Here is a 9,753-nt window from a genome sequence, read left to right on the forward strand (position 1 = left end):
ATATATATGTGTATGTATATATGCGTGTGTATGTATATGTATATTCGCAGAGTGTCTGGGATCTCCCTTAGAGAGGGTGAGAAGCTCGGTCTTCCGGGAAGAATTCAGTGTAGAGCCGCTGCTTCTCCATATCGAGAGGAGTCAGTTGAGGTGGCTCAGACATCTGATTAGGATGCCTCCCTGGTCAGGTGTTTCAGACATGTCCCACTGGGAGGAGACCCAGTACACGCTGGAGGGACTATGTTTCTTGGCTGGCCTGGGAACGCCTTGGGATTTCCTTGGAGGGGCTTGACCAAGTGGCTGTGGAGAGGGAAGTCTGGGGCTTCCTACTTAAGCTGCTACCCCCACGACCCGACCCCGAATAAAAAAGAAGAAAAAGATTGGATGGATGGATATTTATAAATTTTCTTCACTAGATCTCGAAGGAGGCACATGCGTTACTTCCCGCTCCCTGTTTTCCTCCTGCTTTTTTTTGCTCTCTTGTCTGTGTATCACAGCTCCTTTTTTTTTTTTTTTTTACACATCTCCTGAAATGGAAACTACTGTTTTGGTCTGAGAACTTTCGACGTATATTCCAAATTCTTTCAACAACGCGATAGGGTCCTGGAGAACCTTCGTCTGCTTGGACGTGACGTGCAGCTGGATATATCTCTGTGGGGGATGTGTCTACCTTTGCTATCGACCAAGGATGCTGAAATTGCCGATAATTGGATTTATGATAACAGGTTTCCTGTGTTTGGAATAGTCTGGATCCTGGTTCATCAACATACAAAGAAGACGGCCGCAGCTAATTTGGACCTCGACAAGCTGCTGCCTACGTGAAGGTTTGGTTCGTGTTGGGAGGGCTCAGAATCAGCTGATTTACGAGCGAAACCGTAAGTTGGAAGTGATTTGAATCGCAGGCCACCTGCGGCTTTGGGACTTGTCAGCATGAAAAAAAACATCTTCAAGAGGCTCGTACGCACGGACCAGTGGAATGCACCCTAATCTGGACATTTGGACCTTGGAAAGTTATCAATAAGACTCTAGGCTGACGGAAAGTAGTCTGCCTGAATAAATCAACAAATGCGGTTATCTGAACCTCCCCCCGGTTGGCCTCAAAACAGGCCGACTTATCAATTTCTCTTGGGAAATATGTAAACTAAGGAAAAGCTTGCCCCCCCTCCCCCCGAAGGCTTATTAGAACTGTGCCGGCTGACCATCATCTTATCAGGACAATGGACTATCTAGGGCTACATGGACTGCCTCGTTTATAAATGCATATGGAACGTGTTCATAAATGTGCTTTAGCTGGCAGACAACAAAGTCCATGCTCAGTAATCCAGGTATACAATCCAGCATTTTTCAGTCAGGTCATCTGGACTGAAGGTGAAACATTTCAGCATAAAAAAAAGAAACTGTCCAGATGACCTGACTGAAAAATGTTGGGTTTAACTGGCAGAGTTTTTTTAATGTCTTCAAAATGGCCCAGTTAGGACAAGGTGTGAAGAGATCACCCTCCTCATGGCTTTGTCCCTTTTTCTGTCTAAAAAAACGTATTCTGAATAAGAATAAAAGGGCCGCGCTTCAGCAGCAGCTTCGTGCACTCCGTCCGTCTTTCGGAGGGCTGTATGTACATGTTCTCGTTGTGTCTCGGTGCAATGATAGTAAATCTTATTCTGATTGTGAACTGTTCAAAGCTCCTTGTGAAGTGTGCAGCTCTTGTTATAGTGCAAGATTGACCTGCCAGAGTTCATAGGTGTTGATTTGCCTTCCACACACAGACTGCCCAGATTCTCACAGGACTTCATGATGAGACGCTCTCTGACTCATGGTTAACGGTAATCTCCTACGGTAAACAACCATTCAACCTACAGAATGAACACAAACTAGTCTAAGCAGAACTCAAAACCGGTAATCACTGGGGAGAACATTGCTAAACACCTACAGAACCAAAATTATTTAAAAATTAGCCTACCTGTAAATTTTACCTGCACATCCTACTTGAGGTCATGTACCTGGAAAAATACAGTACGGTAAATATTTATTAAATTAAACTACTGCCATTGATTTTTATTGTTGAGCACATTTTGGTAAGAGCTGCTGTTTATAACGTGCTTTAAAAATACATTTTGATAACGTCTGCATCACTTCTGCTCCGCAGCACACGAGTGTCAGAACTAGGGATACACCGATCCACTTTTCTTTTTTTTCCCCACTTCCGATCTGATACCTATATCTGCTGTTTGGCATCAGCCGATACCGATCTGATACAGAAAAACTGTGCTGAATTAACAAAAATGGCTAAATCATGTCACCTGGACCTGTTTCAGAAACGGGTCCAGGTGACATGATTTAGCCATTTTTGTTGTCTACCTGCATGATTGAGCTCACAAACCCAGTTCTGAATTAACCTAAAACATTTGTTCTGTTAAACGCAGACATGAATGTACTGAAGTACAAATTGATTGAAGACTCTGCACCAGAACAGCACGTTAAACACACCGAGAGCTTCACAGCTCGGTCAGACATGTAAAACAACACAAGTTTAATTTGTTCAGTCAGTACGTTGGCACGTGACGTCTCTCAGAGCACAAAGCATAGAGTGAATACATCTGCCCAGTCATGGATCGATCACATTGTCAAGTTGTTTCCATATCTGTACCGATCTTATCGGGTCGGTGCATCTCGTCAGAACATAGAGGAGTCACGGGGAGAGGGGGAACCAGGGGGAACACACCCCCTCCCGTTCTCTAGCGCTGTGAGCGATATTTACCTTACACAGAAAGATTTCTTACATTTTCATTTAAATATTGTATGTACCAGCAACATAACCGTACACAAAATAGGCCACGTACATAAATGTTTTTTTTCTTAACAATGCCTTTAACATGGATGTTTAAAAAAATGTCAGATGGAATTTTCCTCTTCAGCGAAAATGAAACTAAACTCCTTGTAGTCTGAGGTGACAGACCAAGTCCCCTGATGGATGGATGGATGGATGGATGGAGATGTTTGTTTGTTTCCATGGCAATTTTAAATTTTATGTGCTCTTCAGTCAGAATGTGCACGGCGCTGCGATGCTGTGTAAACACAGTCCCTACTCTCCTCCTCTTCTCACTGTTTCAGGTTTTTATTTGTTACTTTACTGGTATTTCTGTTCAGTTTATTTGTATAGCACAAAGTCACAGCAGAAGTCATGTCAGGGCACTGCACAGAAACATTCAGTCAGTAAGGTTATTTATCTAAGGACTCAGCAGAATTTTAAACAGGACATCTGATTTATCGGGTCTCTCTTGTAAACGAGTCCCCGGGGATTGACCTGTAGAAATAAAGCTTGGATGAATATGCACATCTCTCTTGGGGCTATATTTTCATGACTGAATGAGTATGTTAGGTACCTCATTGGTCAATAGGGTGACTTCTGGTCACATGGCAACAGAGTGAGGGATTGTGGGTATTTAGTAGCAAAATTGGAATCGTTAGCAAGAAGTTTCTGTCGAGCAGCTGTGAGCATCAACTCTGTGACAAGTCTGCCCCCAAGAGGGGTGGGTGTTAGCAGCTACATGAGCGCCCACGTGTGTCAAAGGAAATGTTGTTCAGCGGCAGGAAGCTCGGCAGCCTGCCAAAATAAATATAAATATATAAATAATTTTAAACACATAAATTAGCTGCTCCTGTGTATAAACCATGGGGTCCAAAGCTTGAGGAAAAAGCAGCAGCACTTACGGTAAATCAGATTAAAGGCAGATGAAGTCCTGCTCTCACAGGTCCTGTGTTGTAACTAGAAACCAAACTTTTTTGGTTTGAAATGTTTAATGTGAGTCCAGTGAGTTTCAGTGGGCGCCGAGACCCACGGTGTGTTTCTGGTTTGCTGTCTCTTCCTGCCAGGCTGCGGCAGATGCCCGCCGAGCTGCTGTCATTCCCATCACAAGCCCTAAAAGTCCAAGTTGCCGGCTTCAAAGCTCCGAGTGTGAGCTGGAACGAAGACGTTCTGCCCTACTGCCCCGAGTGGAGCGTGAAGGCTGTGAAGGAAATACTTGATGTGCTGCACGGAAACATCACAGCAACTGTTGTCGTAAGAAAAGAAAATGCACCTCAGTCAGAGTTACTTGTCCTTTATAAAGCAACAAACGTTCACATTTGTTGCTGCAGCACTTTAGATTAGTTTTAATTTAAAATAGCTGCAACTTAAAAGCTTGAAGCACTTGTGTTCATCATTTTTATTATCCGTTATTGTAAACTTCGAAGAACAGCTTAGTTGTTTATTTTGTGCCTTCATGCTTTTTCTTTTACGATCTAGTCCCGAGAGCCGGAGCTGAAGGTGCAGCTGTACAACGAGCACGGAGAGCCAGTCCACCAGGCTCTGGTGAGCAGTGGACTGGCTGAACTGGACTGAACCACAGCCGGTAAACAAATGAAGCATACATGTACTGGTTTGGTTTCAGCATAAATAAATCTATTTTAAACAAGTTTCTTTGTATAATTAGATAAAAAAATCCCTACTGGGAATAATCTGATTAGCATCAAATTATACACAATATACAGATTAAACCTATAAGAAATGGCTTTTATTTTATTTTTTTATTTATGCATTATATATATTCCCCCCGAACCGCCCCACAGAAAAATGCTGTTTTATATTTAGTGTTTAAATACAAGCAAACAAGAAGAAACAGCATATACAAATAAAACAATAATATGGCTGAGAGTACAAACCCTGACCATCTTTGACGTTAAAGGCCTGACGTGTATCCACCGCGCTGAAATCAGCTCATCGTTGCAGCTGCTTCACGAACGTCACGTCCTTTTATTCTAAGGCCAGCGTGTTGTTCTCGCAGGTGGAGAGAGACACATCTGGGCTGCGCTGTTTGTACCGGCAGTTTTATAGTGGGGGGGGGGGTCAGTTTCAGGGTTCAGCATGAGAGAAGAGGCTGCCTTTAGCGTTTAGCTAGCACACCTGTATCGAAAGCTGCGAGCTTAGCGTTACATCAGTGTCGAGAGGTGGGGGGAGGCGCTCTGTTCTGTTGATGGGGCGGGGCGCTCTGTTCTGTTGATGGGGCGGGGCGCTCTGTTCTGTTGATGGGGCGGGCGCTCTGTTCTGTTGATGGGGCGGGCGCTCTGTTCTGTTGATGGGGCGGGGCACCCCGCTTGTATAATTAAAAGGGGAAACACTGAAAACCAAACCTGAATCGAAGTAATTCACTGATTATTTCAACTGTTTTATCTTTTTTCATTTGCTGATAATGTACATCTCTTCTCTTTCAGGTGGTGTTTCAGGTGGTGTTTCAGGTGGTGTTTCAGGTGGTGTTTCAGGTGGTGTTCCAGGTGGTGTTCCAGGTGGTGTTCCAGGTGGTGTTTCACTGCTTTAGTTCTTACGTGTTCACCAGACGTTTTGTTGCTGTTAAGCTGTGGTTTGTCTGGAGTTTTTCTTGTGTCTTGGTGAGCCAGACTTTGTGGCATTTTGTTTTTTGGTTATGGGACTTGTGCGAGGCATGTTTGTGTCTGATTAAAATTCCATTTATCACCATCTTAGAACTCCTGCGTGTTTGTTTCTTTAAATGCCCCCTCGACCCAGTGCAGGTGGTGGGAGACAGAAGGACTCCAGCTAAAATAACATCATTGCTGTACAACGTCTCCCACCCCACGAAGCTGCTGCAGAACTGGAGAGCTCGTTCAGTGACAGGTTCCTGCTCCTAAATGCACAAAGGAGCGTTACCGCAGCTCCTTCCTCCAGCAGCTCCTTCCTCCAGCAGCTCCTTCCTCCAGCAGCTGTTAGACTCTACATCAGGGGTGCCCAACCTTTTTTGAACCAAGAGCTACTTTTGAAGTCGGCAATTTGCCGAGAGCTACTCGTCCAGTCTCATTATCAACAAACATAATTTTTCATCAATCCCTACTCCTCACTTCTTTAAAGTAAATAAAACAGAACGTGATGTGTCTATAGGAGACAACTTTTTATGCAAGCTGTATAAAATAAATGTGTCTCTACCTTAGTGGGACTTCTGACACTGAGAGGAGGAGGCCAGGGTCTCATAAGCTGGGCTGTATGAGGTGGTTGCGAGGCGCAGGCAGGTCTCCAGATGATCATCATTCATTGTGGATCTGTTTTTGGACTTGATGATTTTCATGTGTGAAAAAGCAGACTCACACAGGTAGGTAGATCCAAAAAGTGCTGTTAAGTTCAAAGCACATCTTGGGATGTTAGGATACTTTTCTTCTGACAGCAGACTCCAGAACTCTCCATCCACGCCAGGTGATGCTCTGGATTTGATCCCAATGTCATTTTGCAGACTCAACACCTCATTTTCAACACCAGAGCTGTCCAGCTGAAACACGGACACCAATTTGGACACAATGTCATCCACATCAACATTTCCAAAAGGATAACACATGTAGCTGGTAACAGGCTCGATGGAGGAAAAGTCAGTAAATCATCTCTCAAATTCTGCTGAGATGCTCTGAACCTGCTTAGAATAGTGTGCACTGTCCAGTTGTGGGACTTCTTTCCCTTGGTGCTGTAGCTCTGCCTCCATGTGTGGGAAGTTTCGCAGGTCCCTGCGTTGCAGCCGACTTGTGAGCAGTTGCAGCCTGCTTTTGAAGGTGCTCACAGAACTGATCATGTGGATTATGTTTTTGTCCTTTCCCTGAAGCTCCAAATTCAGTTCATTGAGCAGGCTGGTGAGATCTGTGAGGAAGGCTAAATCCAAAAGCCACTGGGTGTCCTCTAGTTTTGAATGTTCACCATGATCTGACAGCTTCAGAAAATCCCTGATCTCAGGCAACAGCTCACTGAATCTGTCCAGAAATTTACCTCTGCTTAGCCACCTGACGTCCATGTGCAGCAGCAGGTCTGTGTGGTCTGCTCCTGCCTCCTCCAAGTGAGCCCGGAACAACCTCCTCTGCAGACTCCTGGCCCTTATAGAGCACACAGTTTTCATGGCAACATCCATCACTTCATGTTTAAAATCTTCCCACACAGGGCCTGTTGGTGGATGATGCAGTGATAGTGCAAAATGTCTGGGAAAGCATCATTCTGCTTGCAGAGTGCAACAAATCCACTGGTGTGACCAGTCATTGCTGGAGCGCCATCACTTGTTATAGAAATTAGTTTAAAGAGGGGCAAGTTGCTTTTATTAACAAACTCCATAAACACATTAAAAATATCTTCTCCTCTTGTGTGTCCCTTCAAAGGCAAGATGGTGAGCAGCTCCTCTTTTGCACTCATGTCTGCAAAGGCCATTCTGATAAACACACAGCTGGGCTACATCCACCATGTCTGTCGACTCATCAAACTGAAGAGAGAAACACTCACATTGTTCCACGTCCTTTTTTAGCTGCTCCTCCACATCCACAGCCATTCCCTCACATCGCCGTGTCACTGTTTGTCTGGACAACTGCACGTCTTTAATAGCAGCTACGATCTCACTTTTATTTTTAAAATCATGAAAAAGCACATCTGCAGCCTCAATAAACGCTTCTTTCATAACTTGTCCATCGCTGAAAGACTTCTTATGTTGAGCCAGGATGCGGCTAACACGGTAGGAAGCTATCGTAGCAGCTTTACCTTTTGTGCTGGGCCGAGTGAAGACTGATTGCTGGGCTGCAAGCTTGTTTTTTAGCTCCCGCACTTTCTGAGTCCGTAAAGAACTTTTAAGAGGGAAATCTGTCTCAAACCGTTTGTGCATCGTCTTGAAATGCCGCTCCAAGTTACACTTTTTGGGTAAGGCAACGCTCCAATTACAGATGAGGCAAATGGACTTCGAATTAGAATAAACAAAAAAATACTCCTCCTCCCACTCTGTGTGAAAATAATAAGTTTTCGTTTGCTTGTTCTCTAGTTTTCCATCCATGTTTTCTGCGCACCGACATTACTCCACTACTGAGCCTAAAGTCTCGTGAGAGCTGTGTCACCGCACACAAAACTTGCGAGACTATGTCTGTGAGAATACAAGTCAAGGTTTCGCTTCGCCCGCGAGCGACTGGTTGGGCACACCTGCTGTAAACCGTCAAAAAAGTGAGAAAATTGGGACGACATTCCAAAATGGCCGCCTTTCTGTTTATCGTACAACGTTGGTCTGAGGGTTTTCTGTGCATCTTGTGGAATTGGACAAGTGTACCAAATTTCATGTTTCTACGACAAACTAAGGTTAATGCGGAGGGAATTTAGAAAATTTCCAGGTGGCGCTCTTGATCCGTTTCTGTTGCGATTTTTGCCACGCCCTTAAAATACGTAATTTCACCTGTCCTAATGCGTCCGCCAAATTTGGTGAGTTTTGAGATCTGTTAAGGCCAATTCATTTGGCGGAAAAAATTGCAGCTCGGGCCTGAACAGAGCGATTACAATAGGCCTTCGCAGCGCTTCGCTGCTCGGGCCTAAAAATTAATAAAACCACAAAAAAACGTAATTTATTATTTACAAAAAAAAAGACCAACAAAACATTGGGAGTGTATATTATGTTCCTACCATTTATCATACTGCAAATAAGTCACAGGAAAACCAAAACTATTAGTTATTATTATTAAACTGCAAAAGTGAAGGAAATAATCCAACATTTTTCAGTCAGGTCATCTAGACAGTTTCTTTGTTTTTTGTGCTGAAACGTTTCACCTTCGATCCGGAAGGTTTCATCTGTCAAGGAAACGCACAACAAAATCAATTCTTCCTCCAACAGCTTACTCTAAAGTGGAAAAAAACAGTTCTGCTTATGATAAGATGGTCTCTTTGGTACACCCCTCCTCCATTGCTGGCCCTCTTCCTTGTTGACAGTCTTGTCAAACTGGTTGAAAACAACAAAGTCCATGCTCAATAATCCAGGTATACAATCCAACATTTTTCAGTCAGGTCATCTGGACCTGTGACCTCACTGGCTATTCCACACCTTGGAGTGATCTTTGTTGGTTCATCACTCCTGGGGAGGGAACAATGGTCTTGAATTTCCTTCATTCGTCTACAATCTGTCAGACTGTGGATTGGTGGAGTCCAAACTCTTTCCAGATGTTCTGTGACCTTCTCCAGCCTGATGAGCATCATCAACTCTTTTTGAGCTCCTCAGAAATCTTCTTTGTTCCACCACATGTTGTGAAGAGCAGACTGATAGATCCTGTTCTTTAAATCAAACAAGTGATCACTCACACCTGATCATCATCATTGATTGAAAACACCTGACTCTAATTTCACCTTCAGATTAATGATAATCCCAGAGGTTCACATACTTTTACCACTAATATGTAATACTGGATCAGCTTCCTCAATACATAAATGACCATGTTTAATATTTTAGTCTCATCTGTTTAACTGGGTTCTCTTCTTGTACTTTCAGGACTTGGGTGAAAATCTGAAGATGTTTTAGATCATATTTATGAAGAATTATAGAAAATTTTAAAGGATTCACTTCAAGCACCACTGTACAGGGTGACAGCAGCCAGGGACCCAATCATGCAAGACCACCTGATTTCTTCTGTGCACGGCTGGAGGCAGCTGCAAGGACAGTCTCGTGGAGAAAACACCCCCGTCCCTGACACCCCCACCACCCCCCCAGGCTGGTAATTACTGTAGTGAAGTTCAATCCAGAGGAACCTTAAATACGATAAATAAAATTTTATTTTACAAAAAGTGTACACTTTTCAACAAAAAATAAATATTTGAGTTTTACAAAAGAAAAGTATTTGACACAATCCATACTGAGTTCCTGTTGTCAATAAGTGAATTAAAATAAAACCACAATCACAACAAACTGAACGAAGGTCCCTCTCTTTGGGTACGTATTGTTT

Source organism: Nematolebias whitei, chromosome 13, assembly GCF_014905685.2.
Source record: "Nematolebias whitei isolate Nwh7 chromosome 13, NemWhi1, whole genome shotgun sequence".
Lineage (NCBI taxonomy): Eukaryota > Metazoa > Chordata > Actinopteri > Cyprinodontiformes > Rivulidae > Nematolebias > Nematolebias whitei.